Consider the following 15,122-nt stretch of genomic DNA (forward strand, 5'->3'; position numbering starts at 1 on the left):
CACCTCCAGCTCATGGTCGCTGCAGAAACTCTCGAACCTTGTCAGAGCCTTTTGCAGACCCTGTCTGGTTCGTGAAATCAGGAGAGTATCGTCTGCGAACATGAGCAGGGGGATTCGCAGGCCGGCCAGGCTTGGGGCATCCGTGGAGAAGTTATCAAAGTATTTGGTAACCCCGTTGATATATAGAGAGAACAGGGTAGGGGCCATGACACAGCCTTGCCTGACACCCTTGTCCACTGGAAAATTTTCCGTCACCTCTCCCGGCTTTCCCCAGCGCACATACGCAAAGGTCTGGGCGTGAAGATTCACTATGAGGCGTACCAATATAGGGGGCCAGAAAGACTCCACTCATATGGTAGTTTGGTCTGCCCTGTTCCCATGATGCACTGGGCCAGGGACAGACTAATTTGCATATAGCCAGGTTCTGAGCTGGGATGGGGCAGTGAGCTAAATAACGGTGATGGATCAGGCCCTGATCTTTGGACTGGGTAAGAGTGGTCTGCTTAATTCAGACACTCTGTTCATCACCACCCCCTTTTCTGAATCGTTTTTGGCCACTATAGGTGTGGCAGGGTATACTCAGACATGAGTCCCTTGCTCACTGCTCCATCAGGATTCAAGCAAGCTGGGCCGACGACGGCTGAAATGCCAGAAACCGGTCCCCGGAAGCTTGTCTCCTTTCTGTTGAAGAATTGGCTTGGTAGTTTGGTCTGCCCTGTTCCCATGATGCACTGGGCCAGGGACAGACTAATTTGCATATAGCCAGGTTCTGAGCTGGGATGGGGCAGTGAGCTAAATAACGGTGATGGATCAGGCCCTGATCTTTGGACTGGGTAAGAGTGGTCTGCTTAATTCAGACACTCTGTTCATCCCCACCCCCTTTTCTGAATCGTTTCAACACCAGCAGCAGACTGCCAATTAAGTCCTAGGTGAGCGGACTGCCAATTAACTCCTGGGTGATCAGCAGTTTATTACAGTGTGTAGATGAGCAACTAGAGTGCTAGAATTCTGAATTTAAGTCGAAAGTGTGACACATTTGACTTCCATCTTGATGGAATCGATGTGGAAAACTGAAAGCATTTTTCTACTGAGGATACTACAGTAAATGATAAGATTAGGAAACTTTATAACAAAGAAGTCCCCCAAAATGGCCATCAGAGAGAAAACATCCCAAATGTGCACAAATATCACTCAAATGTGGCCCAAGTATAGCCTAATGTCAGAAGTGTGTAAAACACTTAAATGTTCTGGTTTTTGTAGTTGTATATAGAGCAGACATGACCTGACGGTGCTGTAGTGCTTTACATGAGCAACGGTAACATTACAAAAAGACACATTTTTGGAAGGATTTAGGCATGCGAAGATTATATGTTTTCCCCAGGATCAGAGGATGTCAAGCTGAGGCTAAAACTCAAACCCGGTTCCCCAGTTACAAAATCTGCAGCTTTGGCCATAATGCCACGTGCAATTGGATAAAAAAAAAACATCAAGATAGCAATTGCTATTTGAGAATTCAGAAGATATGTCCTCATTTTATTTTATTAGAGCCATCATTTCTATGGGAATAAGATCCTCTCAGTTTAATAATTCCTAAAGGAAATGCTTAAGGTATTACAGTTTTGATTACATCAAGATGACTTCAGGTGTGCAACACTTTGTAATACATTTTCAATATTAGCAGTTTAGTGGTTCGTTGGCATTCAGGTGGGAGGGATAGTGGCAGCACAAAGGCCCATAAGGGTCAGGGGAAAGGGAGGTAGAGAAAATGTACCAAGCACGCAGGACTGGCAGAAATATGCTCTGGGAAGATAACAGACCAATGAGGGCAGAAGAAAAAGGCAGTGTTGGTACAACCATATATGCCAATAGACTTGATTTAGGCAAGAGACTCCCGATGTTTTTACGCCCAAAAGGGATTTATTTTTTCAGTCTCCTGCCTTAAATTTACTATTTTTCAATGTAAGTTAATGGAGAAAATTACTTCCCCAAGTTTTGTTTTCAAAATCTCCCCCTTACCAAGTTAAAAATGTTGGCAAGTATGGTGCATTGGATCACCGAGGGCAGGAGGAATGGGATAAGGACATGGACTTGGATAACAGAAGGCAGGAGGGAGATAGACAGAGGCAGGAAACTAACCATACAGTGCAGGCATCAAGGGTTGCAGCAGCACAATACACCACTTAGGGCACGCAGGGTGGCAGGGAAGCAAAATGGACCATGGAAAACAGTAGGGAGGGACCAGGGCCATGCACATAGACAACAGAGAGCACAGAGGAAAAGGTAACAGCAGCAAGCCGGCCATATTGGACAGACAGGGGGGACAGTTGCACATAACGGACCATGAAGGACAATAGGGAGGGGGCAGGTACAGGGCAATGGACCAGACAAAGCTGGAGGGAGGGGATAGGGGCCTGCAAATTGAAATCAGAGGGCAGGGGACAAGGGGCGGGGTTAGAGCAGCAAGTTGACCAAGAAGGGCTGGCCAAATGGGCAATGAAAGCACATTACACCATGGAGGGCAACAGTGAGATTATGATGGCATACACATACACATAGACAAAAGAGGGAAGGTAAGAAAGTGGGAGGGGGTCAAGAGTAGCATGTTGACCACACAGGTGGGAGGGTCTCTGGTCATGTATGACAAGCAGGAGGGTTAGTGGCAGCACAATGGCCATGGTAGGCAAGAGGGAGGGGGGGACGCATGCACAAAGGACGACTGAGGACAGAAGAGATGGGTAGGGGCTTTACAAAGGCAAGAGAGGGCAGGGGAATGGGCTTCACAAAAGACCATGTGGGGTAGGCAGACAGAGAAATTACAGCACAACCGAGCATGAAGGGCAGAAGGGCAGAAGGGCAGAAGGGCAGAAGGGAGTGGTGGCAAAATGAACATGGAGGACAGGAGGAAAGGGATAGGGGAATGGAACTTGGGCAGGCAGGCTGGAGATGGCAGGGACAGGTGGCAGTCAACTGACCATGCTAGGCAGGTGGGAGCCACAGTGGCAGCTGTATAGAACACTCAAAGTAGATAGGAGGAGCAGTGGCACTACTCTCTGGCTATCTGTATGAGGCATACAGATGGCCTGAGAGCAGCGGGACACTTTTTAGGAACAAGGTCTATTAATCTGTGGTCCCACACTCAGATGATCATTTGAATGGTTGAAAAGTGTTTCAAAAGCAATTTCTTCTTGTTCAGTGACCAGCTGTTCCACCAAACCTGTGGTACGGCAATGGGCACCTGCTTCGCCCCGAGCTATGCTAATTTGCATATGGGCTGGTGGGAGGTTCAGGTGATCCGAGTCCAGTACCACAGAGAATGGGAGACCCACATAATGCATTGGAGTCATTTGATTGACGACCTATTCCTAGTGTGGAAGGGTACAGAAGCAGAGGTAAAAACGTTCATTGCAAACATACAAAAGAATGATCTAAATCTTACTATTACGAGTGAAATTAGTAACAAGAGCGGTAATTTTCTTGATGTAACAGTGTATATTGAAGATGGGAAAGTGGAAACAAAACTTTACAGAAAGCTCACTTCGGGCAACACACTGCTGCACGCCCAGAGCTTTCACCCAGTTAATTTAAAAACAAGCATTCCTTATGGAGAACGTTTGAGAGTCAGGCAACACTGCAGTGTGCCAGAAGAAACTGTAAAAGAACTTAATGTTCTGACTAGAGATTCAGAAGTAGAGGATACCCAGAAGATTGGATAGACAATGATATCAGCAATGCATGCAAAAGAAAGAGGGAAGAAATTTTGTTTGATGCCAACAAAAACGCTGGTAAAGAGAATGACAAGCAGTGTAGATTCATCACGACGTTTACCAAACAGCATGATAAGTTGAGAAGAATTCTTAATAAGCATTGGCATGTAATTAAGAATGACCCGATACTAGGAAAACAAGTCACAAAAAGGCCCCAAATTACTTACCGAAAAGTCAGGTCCTTAAGACAGGCACTGGTGAGTGACAATTTAAAGAAGCCTAAAGTAAGAACAACATGGCTCAACAAACAAGGATTTGTTAGGTGTCTAAAATGCAAGGCATGCGCACATGGTATTAACACACAGCGGCGTCACTAGGAGGGGGTGCGGGGGGTGCGGACCGCACCGGGTGTCACCCCATCTGGGGGTGACACCAATCTAGTAGTTAGTTTAGCCTGGCCAGGCCACGCACGCACCGCACCTCACCAGACCAGATCATGTTGTGATGACGATAGTCACTGGTGTCAGGTGGTGCGATGCAGATGCGCGCGGCGGACCCACTGGACAAGCTGGCTGGCAGAACTGAATTGAGTGGAGAGACTGCTGCACATCGTCAAAGTTGACATTTTAATGAATGATGCAGTACTTTACCTTGGAGTTAGCAAACACTGCTCGTAGCGCATTTATTTCCGATACCAGGCAGGCAGGTTCATTTTTGAGGGCCTAGGCTAGCTGAGGTCATATTTGTATAACAGTCATTTAGATGAGGAAGCCGCGTGAAGAAACCAGAGAAACAGAAACAATTACATTGCAAATGCACAGCACATCAGCTAAGGAGCAAACCGATCTGTGTGATTCAGTGATTGTTGTGAAAAACATTTATTGTAAACTGTGAAAATAGGTCACGAATCGATGGCTTTGAAAAAAGCTTTCTGACGTGTCTCTGAATGACATTTGAAGCCCTAGGTAGTTGAAGTTTGTGATTTGATTATCTAGCAAGCATGAGTAGCCCCTAGAAATATTTGTTCCAACAAGTGCCACCATTGCCTACGAACGTAACGTTTGTTCTTGTGCTCATGTGTCTACCATATATTGCGGAGGTCCATGCGGTAAGTCGTGAGGGGGTGACACCATGAGTTACCCGCACCGGGTGACAACAACCCTAGTGACGCCACTGTTAACACACAACAGTATAGAATGGGACTGACAAATAAGATGAGAAAGATTAAGAACAAATGCACTTGCAAAACGGATTTTGTGATCTACGTACTGCAATAGCCCATGTGGCTTGCGGTACGTATGAAGCACGATCTTAGAAGTCCACAAGCGTATCCTGCAACATTTGAGGGCAATCAAGCATGGAGATTGATCGTACCCGGTAGCCCGGCACTTTGAGCAAGTCCACAATAAAGACACCAAAGGCCTGACATACTATGTAATCGACTCTGTAATGTCAACCATGAGAGGAGGTAACAGAGAGAAAACATTGAGGAGACTAGAATCTCGTTACATTATAGAGTTGACTTCGAAACAACCAAGGGGCCTGAACATAGAAGGGGACTTACACACACACTTATAGAGAGTAAGAGCGCCACCTAGAATGAAAAAGATCATGAATTGTTTTTAAATCACTAATAGCAAAAATGTTCAAACTCAAGAAATTTAATATGAAATATGAATCAGTATATGCATTTGTAGGGCTTGGCCCACTTGGGCATTATACCAAAAACCGCAGTGAATTATAATTTCAGATTCCACCTTTAATATTGCTCACTTGAGATATATGTGTATAATTGAATATTTATAGAAAGAAATCATATCCCATCAATAAATAAATTGGGGGAGCATAAACACAGGAGATAAGCTCACACAAGCTCTATTTTTGGAATGTTATTGCAAAGGTGGAACTATTGCTAATAAAGCTCACTTGAGCTTGAAGAAAGACAGCGCCAGTAGATCTGTTCAAATAAATTGCAACAGGCGCGATAATTCTTATAAGTTTTATAATAGACCACTGCGAAATGCAATTAATTAAAATACATGAAAGCAAGACTTTTTTAATGGTTTAATATTTCAACTTGAAATGCATTGTAATATGTGATGTTAAAACTACGAGTCTGTTGTTTATGTCTTTCACGATGTAGTTTTAGAAAATTCACTTAATGCACTTTAAAATGGGTGCAAATTTTAACTTTGTTTACCAGTGACCAAGACTGCGCAGCAGTCGAAGCGCGTTTGGTAGCGGCAGAGAATACAATTTGAAAACTGCACACGGCATCGTCATCTTTTTTGGAATATATATATATATATATTCACTGAAAAAACCATAGGTTATAGACCATATATAGTTAGGAATTAGCATTTAAAAAACCTTATTTTACTCACACAAAACCATTGAAATTCCATATATAGTTAGTTGCACTAACTATATATCGCGCACCCGCAATCCACTGCTGATCATGTCACATATTACATCATTCATGACATGGTCAGTGACATCACTGATGACATCACTGATGACATCTCAAATGACATCACTGATGATATCTCTTTTGACATCAATGGTCACATCAATGATGATATCATTAATGTGACAATACAATGCATCTCCTCACACTTTAATATAACCTCTGTTACACCCAGTGTTAAATACAGAGTATAATTTTTGAAACCATTGACACACCAATACTAGTTACTACATACGTACTCACTGATTCCTACGTCTACACACACATTCACTCATTCACCCATACAATCATTCATACATACAATCACTCATCTTTACAACACTATCATATGCACTCATACACCTATACAGACACTCAGACTCTGCCACTCATCCATGGAGTTACTCACACACCTAGTCAGTCCTGTAAAGAATCAATCACACTTCCATTTTCTTGTCTATACAGTTAAACATAGAGCACCTTACATTTTCAAACATATACTAACACATACTTACTTTCTTATACAATCATTGATACAAGTACACATTGATCTGCACAGAGTCACACACCTCCCAGCCAGCCACACACACACTCAGTCTCCCATACAAATACTTGGACAATCAATCAATAACCCATATAGTTAATCATATAGCTACTGATCAACACATGCAGCAGTTTACAGAACAACAGACATAATGATGCACAAATTAAGACAGTTTAGTCACTAACCCATGCACTCAGTGAGACACATTTAATCACTCACTCATACATTCAGTCATGCACCTACTAAATCCTTCGTCCAGACACTTATACATCTACTCATTCTTCAATATGTAAAACATATTTAAACTTTACAGAAACACACAGTCACTGGATGATGTCATCAGTGATCTCATCAGTGATGTCATTTGAGATGTCATCAGTGATGTCATCAGTGATGTCACTGACCATGTCATGAATGATGTAATATGTGACATGATCAGCAGTGGATTGCGGGTGCGCGATATATAGTTAGTGCAACTAACTATATATGGAATTTCAATGGTTTTGTGTGAGTAAAATAAGGTTTTTTAAATGCTAATTCCTAACTATATATGGTCTATAACCTATGGTTTTTTCAGTGAATTTTCAAGGTTTTGTAAATGCTAATTCCTAACTATACATGGTCTATAACCTATGGTTTTTTCAGTGAATTTCAATGGTTTTTTAATAGCAAATATCATAAGCTGTCGAATGTCAAGTACGTGGTAAGTGAAAACATTTTCGTGTTTATGCACACTGATCTGCTTTGAATGGTGCCCCCCCCCCTCATTTCTATTAGGAGTACTCTCTCTTTGCACATAGTGAAGGGTAGTTAACGCAGGCCTTTGCCCCCGTTGTAATACGTCGTGCCTGCTTCTCTCTCCATTTGATTGATTGTTATCCAAGTATTTACTGTTTTAGAATTGGTTCTCTTTGGTTCATTCTCTATTTACAAACAAACACAGAGTCGCAATACTCTGTTTAGTCTTCGCAGATAACGAAAAATCGTGTAAAAAAAAAAGAAAAGGAATCGAGCAAAATCAGTAGGCCACTAATGGGATCTCTTTTTGACCTCGCTAAAATAGAACATTAAGAACAACCCCTCATGACAAATACAAAACTAGTGAGATGAACTGAACTCCACACAATGATGGCTGCAAAACAGCTTGGCTCCGCCACCCACCCCGCCCAAAATAACGATAAAGAGCGGCTGCCATGATTGGTTGCGGAATGGCCACGACGGAGCTACGAAATGGTGCTGCTCTCATGCTAACCCCAGCTTCAGTCTGAATATCCAGAAACACTGTAGACTACCAATTCGATCAGTTCCGGTAGCGCCCCAATGTAACCCGGTAGAGAAGAGCTAGCCCTCCCCTCTTTGACTGATGGTTCTTGTTGCCTGTCCCTTCTGTTGTCATTTAACAGAACTATTTAGCCTGCTGAAAGGGGTTGTGTTCCAACCGCTGGTTGGTGGAGACATTTTGACTATATTCTGGACCTGCGTTGTCGCGTAATGCGTCATATGACGCGCCACGTTAGCGCATCCGGAAGTCATCCGGGGCGCGCAGCGCATAACGTAAGCATAACAAGTCATGTGACTTGTTAATAAAACTTTTCATTGGTTCATTTTACTTTTCTTATTCTAATGATGAAAGGCTTGGTCATATGACCTAAAAATTACGCTTTTTATTACTTCCGAACATTATTTTTTCTTAAATATATGTTATAATGTTCCAGGCTAATGTACTTTCCCAGAAAATTTACAACTGTCCTGCAAGTAAAATATATTCTTTTTTCGAGAAAAAGAGCGTTTCTTCGTCCCATGACGGAGCCGTTGAGCAAAAGAGGGTCGACCTGCTGTCTTAGTCGCCGATACGCCTGAATATGAGATTCTTATCGATCACTTTATGTTGCAGGAGTAGAAAACACAACAGCCCTTGACCATTTATCTTTACTGCGTTCCTTCGAATTATACCTTTTACCCTTCATGTAATTGGTCTGCTTTATTTCACTTGCCTTTTACTGATTCTAAAACAGTGACTATTATTAAAAACTTTACCAATGTATATACTACTACCATGTTTTCTTTTAAAAACCTTTATTGTGAAAATGTCATTATACAAATACGAGCCTATAACCACGTGGGCCGGCCACGGAGCAAACTGTAATCGTATATGATGAGTAGACATTTACACTGTAGAGGAACGTAACGGGCGGGCCATTAGGTTGCAAGAACTAAGGTGTCTAACAGTTACGGAATCGGTGGACGTACATTTTATAATTAAAATACGACAGGGCCAGTTACAATAAAATTATCTAGATATACATTTGCGGGCAAGTACCATCGGTGACGTTAATTCGAACTTTCAATAGTACAGTAATCAATAACACATCAGAACTTAATATCAATAGGGATGTCGAAATATTCAATCAATTCTCGTCCCCGCCCGCCATGTGCTTCAAAACTGCATACGTATCTCGTGATTTCAAGGTTCTGCAACCAGTACACAACAAGGAGTTACGAGTCCCATTTATTCCGGCGCCATTTTGGGCGAGGACGGGCAGGTCCAGGATATAGTCAAAATGTCTCTACCAACCATCGACTATGATGATGTTCATATGCTGTATTTATTAGAGTAACACTCATCTGTCCACATGAAATTAATTTGCCACAATCTAAACATGTCATTTTAATCTTTCCAAAGTTCTTCTAAATATTTGGGACCGTTTCCCTTGCCTCTGATGCTGTCAGTGCCACTTCTTTGATGAATGTACTAGCAGGTCAAGGGTTCTCCTCCAAATCTCTCTTTTATGCAGCACTATAATTAATTGGTGCCACCTCTCCATATGACGATGCATGGTATAGTTACCATAACTATATTTTTTTTCGGTTCCTCTGGAGAGTTCATCGTGGCAGATGAAGCGTGTAACGTACCGGGCATTTACCTTTTTTTGCATGTACAGGAAAGGAAAAAAAAAATCGAGCGTCCGAGTTCTAAGGTGTCCCAGGGCCATTTTAGTGGACCAGGCCCAAATCCAAAGAACAGGCCGCCATTTTGAGAGTCCTGTTGCAGCCGCCTGTCGCTGTAGCATCAAGAGCAGCCGAAACTCAGCTGAATGGCAACTGAAACGGTAAAGGGGCACCCCACTACAGCAGACGAGCCTCCACCTAGGAAGGCCCGTTCACGCCGCCTCCCCCCTCCCCCTTCGGGCACCCCACGCCGTTATTCGGAGCAGTATTGTAGGATGGCCACACCAGTGCGGCAACTTGCTAGACATCACCTCGGTGGTAACCGAATCTCAACGCCTTGTGGTGTCTTCTATTCAGAAAACATTGTTATGCTGCCTTCGACCTATTCGCCGCAAGTGCGCACACAACTCAACTGCATAGCTTCCTAGACACCACCTCGGTGCCATCCGGATCTTGGAATCTCAGCGCCTTTTGGTGTCTTCTCTTCAGAAAATATTGTTGCGCTGCCTTTGGCCCCATTCGCACATCGGTCCGCTACTGACGCCATCTCACAGGCTAATGGGGCGCCCCACGCCGACTTTCAGCATTGTAGGATGACCACACCAGTACAGCAACTTGCTAGACATCACCTCGGTGCCATCCGGATCTCGGCGCCCCACTGCAGATGAAGTGCCTCTCAACTATGAAACCACCACGGTGACATCCGGATCTTGGCGCGTTCTGCTGCCTTCGGCCTATTCGCACATCGGTCCGCTACTGACGCCATCTCACAGGCTAATGGGGCGCCCCACGCCGACTTTCAGCATTGTAGGATGACCACACCAGTACAGCAACTTGCTAGACATCACCTCGGTGCCATCCGGATCTCGGCGCCCCACTGCAGATGAAGTGCCTCTCAACTATGAAACCACCACGGTGACATCCGGATCTTGGCGCGTTGTGCTGCCTTCGGCCTATTCGCACATCGGTCCGCTACTGACGCCATCTCACAGGCTAATGGGGCGCCCCACGCCGACTTTCAGCATTGTAGGATGACCACACCAGTACAGCAACTTGCTAGACATCACCTCGGTGCCATCCGGATCTTGGCATCTCAACGCCTAGTGGTATCTTCCATACAGAAAATATTGTTGCGCTGCCTTTGACCCCATTCGCACATCGGTCCGCAACTTAGACATCACCTCGGTGCCATCCGGATCTTGGCATCTCAGCGCCTTGTGGTGTCAGTCAGAAAATATTGTTGCGCTGCCTTTGGCCCCATTCACACATCAGTCCGCAACTTAGACATCACCTCGGTGCCATCCGGATCTTGGCATCTCAGCGCCTTGTGGTGTCAGTCAGAAAATATTGTTGCGCTGCCTTTGGCCCCATTCGCACATCAGTCCGCTACTGACACCATTTCACAGGCCAACAGGGCGCCCCACGCCGACTTTTACCATTGTAGGATGGCCACACCAGTGCCACAACTTGCTAGACACCACCTCGGTGCCATCCGGATCTTGGCATCTCAGCGCCTTGTGGTGTCTTCTATTCCGAAAATATTGTTGCGCTGCCTTTGGCCCAATTCGCACATCGGTCCGCTACTGCCGCCATCTCACAGGCCAACGGGGCGCCCCACGCCGACTTTCAACATTGTAGGATGGCCACACCAGTGCGGCAACTTACTAGACACCACCTCGGTGCCATCCGGATCTTGGCGCGTTGTGCTGCCTTCGGCCTATTCGCACATCGGTCCGCTACTGACGCAAACTCACAGGCCAACGGGGCGCCCCACGCCGACTTTCAGCATTGTAGGATGGCCACACCAGTGCTGCAACTTGTTGGACACCACCTCGGTGCCATCCGGATCTTGGCGCGTTGTATTGCCTTCGGCCTATTCGCACATCGGTCCGCTACTGACGCCGCCTCACGTGCCAACGTATTTTCTCCGCATTTTATACCCTATGCCGCATAACAGGTCATGTGACTTGTTTATAAAACTTTTCATTGGTTCATTTTACTTTTGGTTTCCTAATGATGGAAGGCTTGATCATATGACCTAAAAACAACACTTTTCATTGGATGAAAACTTTTTTTTTCGCAAACGATGAAAGCCCCACCTTGTTTCTGGATGTTTCAGACTGAAGCTGGCTTCAGCATGAGAGCACCACCATCTCGTAGCTCCGTTGTGGTCATTCCGCGAGCAATCATGGCAACCGCTCCCCACCAGAAGCCTACAGGAGTCGGGGGCCCCCAAAACTTTTGATAAATCCTCAAGGCGGAGGGGACGCTTTCGAGAATGGGGTCCAAGACCTAGCAGACAAGCGTCCGATTTCCAAGGTGTCCCAGGGCCATTTCAGTGGACCAGGCCCAAAAAGGAAACAGCCTGCCGCCATTTTGAGAGTCCTGTGACAGCCGCCTATCGCTGCACCGCAAGAGTGGGCGCAACTCAGCTGAATTGCGGCTTTTGACACAGTGGACCAAAAACGGACGGAATGGCAACTGAAACGGTAAAGGGGCGCCCCACTACAACAGATGACACTCCACCTGGAGAGGCCCGTTCACGCCGCCTCCCCCGGGGCGCCCCACGCCGTTATTCGGAGCAGCATTGTAGGATACCAAAACCAGTGCGGCAACTTACTGGACATCACCTTGGTGCCATCGTTCTGCTGCCTTGGAACTATTCGCACAACAGTTTGCTACTGATGACCCACCCCCCGCGACGCCCCACGCCAGAAATCTGGACGTTGTGCTGCGTTGGGACTATTCGCACAGCCGACCGCTACTTCGTTGTTTTTCCCTAAAAATGTTTATATGTTATTACTGTTTTTGTTTTCTTGTATATATTTGTAAGTTATTAAAGTTTTATAATCTTACTACTTTGTTGGAGTGCTATATATTTTTAATGTGACACATAATTGTAAAAACTTTGATGTACAAAGAGTCATCCCTGGAATCTTCCGCTTCAGGCTCGGTCCCCTCCCCAATCACAATACAGGATGGTTTTCAGATAATAGGAACGCGTCTGCTGTGACGGATCTCATCGAGTGTGGGCCTTGATCTACTATAACTCCTTTGAAGAGGGGTGATTCTTTACAGCTGGGGCCATAAACTACATCTGCAGGGCTAGCTGATACCCTAGGACCGGCCTGGACAATCGGACACAGAGGAAAAGGAGTGTCAGAGGGTGCGGTAGTGAATAGGGCGAAAGGGAGGTGTCGGGCGGGCACAGGGTGTGATTCTCAGGGAAGAGCAGCGCAGATGGGGGGTGGTTTATTACCCATGCATAAGACAGAGAGCGGGGGGGACCACTGCCTGGGGGAGATGCTTGCGAGGGTGGGGAGTCATGCTAAGGATCGACAGCGTGCACAGAGTGGGTCTGGTCAAGGCATCTAAAATGACTGCCGTGCACGACAAAAGTGTGGCATTTGAAAAAAGGCAAGATGGCGCAGACAATGTTTTTCAACACTTCCTGATTTCCTTCGAATCGAACGTTAACAGACGTTGGGGCATATTACCAAAGTTAAGCGATATTTATCCCTAACGATGCTTAGCAACGATTTTTTTACCGCTAAGCATCGTCAGAAATTATCGCAGATAAACCTTGCTATTATCAAGGTTTATCGCAAATACGATAAAAAACGACCGCAATGCATTAATATCGCTGAAAACTCAGCGATATTCATGCATTACCGAGCTAATGCTCTTAGCCATGTTATCCACCTCCCATTGGATAACATGCCTTAGAACTGCTCAGGGCAGGTGCTAGCTTTTGGAGATATTCGCGCTTATCGCGAATATTTCCAAAAGTTGATAATAGGAGATAGCGATGTTAGCGACTGTTTCCAGTCGCTAACATCTTGGCATGCCCACTTTGCATGTCATTAGTGATAAATATCACTCACATGCAAAGTGGGGCCCAAGATGGTCGCTATCTCCTACTAGCCGTCGCTAACTGGTGTTAGCAACAGCTAGGTAATACAGATATAATTTTATCTCCACGAAGCGGAGCGCTGTTACAGATATATATCTTTTTTTGAACGTTAATTTCTCAAAATCCACTGGAGCACATATATTGAGACCTAGCAAAGGCACATCGGACTACCAGTCCCTACAATTTTGCCAAGTTTCGTGCAAATCCATTCAGCCGTTCGATTATTATTATTTATTTATTTTTTGCCTCGCGGGGCCCTTTTAAAACCTCCACATCAAACCTAAGAGGTCAAGGAGGATCTACTATGCCCCCTTATGGTCATTTGCCCCTTCGCTTTGGCCTCCTCTTGTCTCTCGATCCTACCGAGAGACAAGATGGCGGCCGCTACGGACTGTTTGGAATGTTTACAGACGCCGGAGAACCAATCAGCTTCGCAAACCTCCGTTACGCGAAGCGGAGCGCTGTTACAGATATATATCTTTTTTTGAACGTTAATTTCTCAAAATCCACTGGAGCACATATATTGAGACCTAGCAAAGGCACATCGGGCTACCAGTCCCTAATATTTTACCAAGTTTCGTGCAAATCCATTCAGCCGTTCGATTATTATTATTATTTTTTTTTTTTGCCCCGCGGGGCCCTTTTAAAACCTCCACATCAAACCTAGGGGGTCAGCGAGGATCTACTATGCCCCCTTATGGTCATTTGCCCCTTCGCTTTGGCCTCCTCTTGTCTCTCGATCCTACCGAGAGACAAGATGGCGGCCGCTACGGACTGTTTGGAATGTTTACAGACGCCGGAGAACCAATCAGCTTCGCTTCACAAAGCTCCGTTGCGCGAAAAGTACGCGAACTGGAGCGCTGCCCGGTCCGCTGTTACAGATATATATCTTTTTTTGAACGTTAATTTCTCAAAATCCACTGAAGCACATATATTGAGACCTACAAAAGGCACATCGGGCTACCAGTCCCTACAATTTTGCCAAGTTTCGTGCAAATCCATTCAGCCGTTCGGGCTAAAAGTGAGGCCAACCGCCCTATGGAAAACTCAATGTTAAAAACACGTTTTGGGACCCCCCTTTTTTCTCTGCCCCCCCTTGACGAACCCCCCCCAAATTTTCAAGGGCTGCTCAGAAACAAAATGTGCCATTTTCCTGAAAATTTCAGCCAATTCCGTCCACAAACACCAAAGTTATTAGACATAGAATTTTCAAAAATCCCATAGAGAAAAAATCCTAACTATATATACCTACTGGCGACCGCCAGTAGGTAATATATATATATATATATTCATTGAAAAAACCATAGGTTTCACACACGTTATAGTTAGGAATTAGCATTTAAAAAAGCTTAGAAATTCATTGAAAAAAACCATAGGTTTCACACGTTATAGTTAGCTAAACATTTCTCTCATACAAAACCTTTGAAATTCCTCCGTTATAGTTAGCTCAGCTAACTATAACTTGCACGCCCGCAATCCACTGCTGAAGACGTCACATATTACATCACTCATGACATGGTCATTGACATCACTCATGACATCACTGATGACATCTCAAATGACATC

This window comes from Lissotriton helveticus, chromosome 3_1, assembly GCF_964261635.1.
Source record: "Lissotriton helveticus chromosome 3_1, aLisHel1.1, whole genome shotgun sequence".
In the NCBI taxonomy this organism is placed as follows: domain Eukaryota; kingdom Metazoa; phylum Chordata; class Amphibia; order Caudata; family Salamandridae; genus Lissotriton; species Lissotriton helveticus.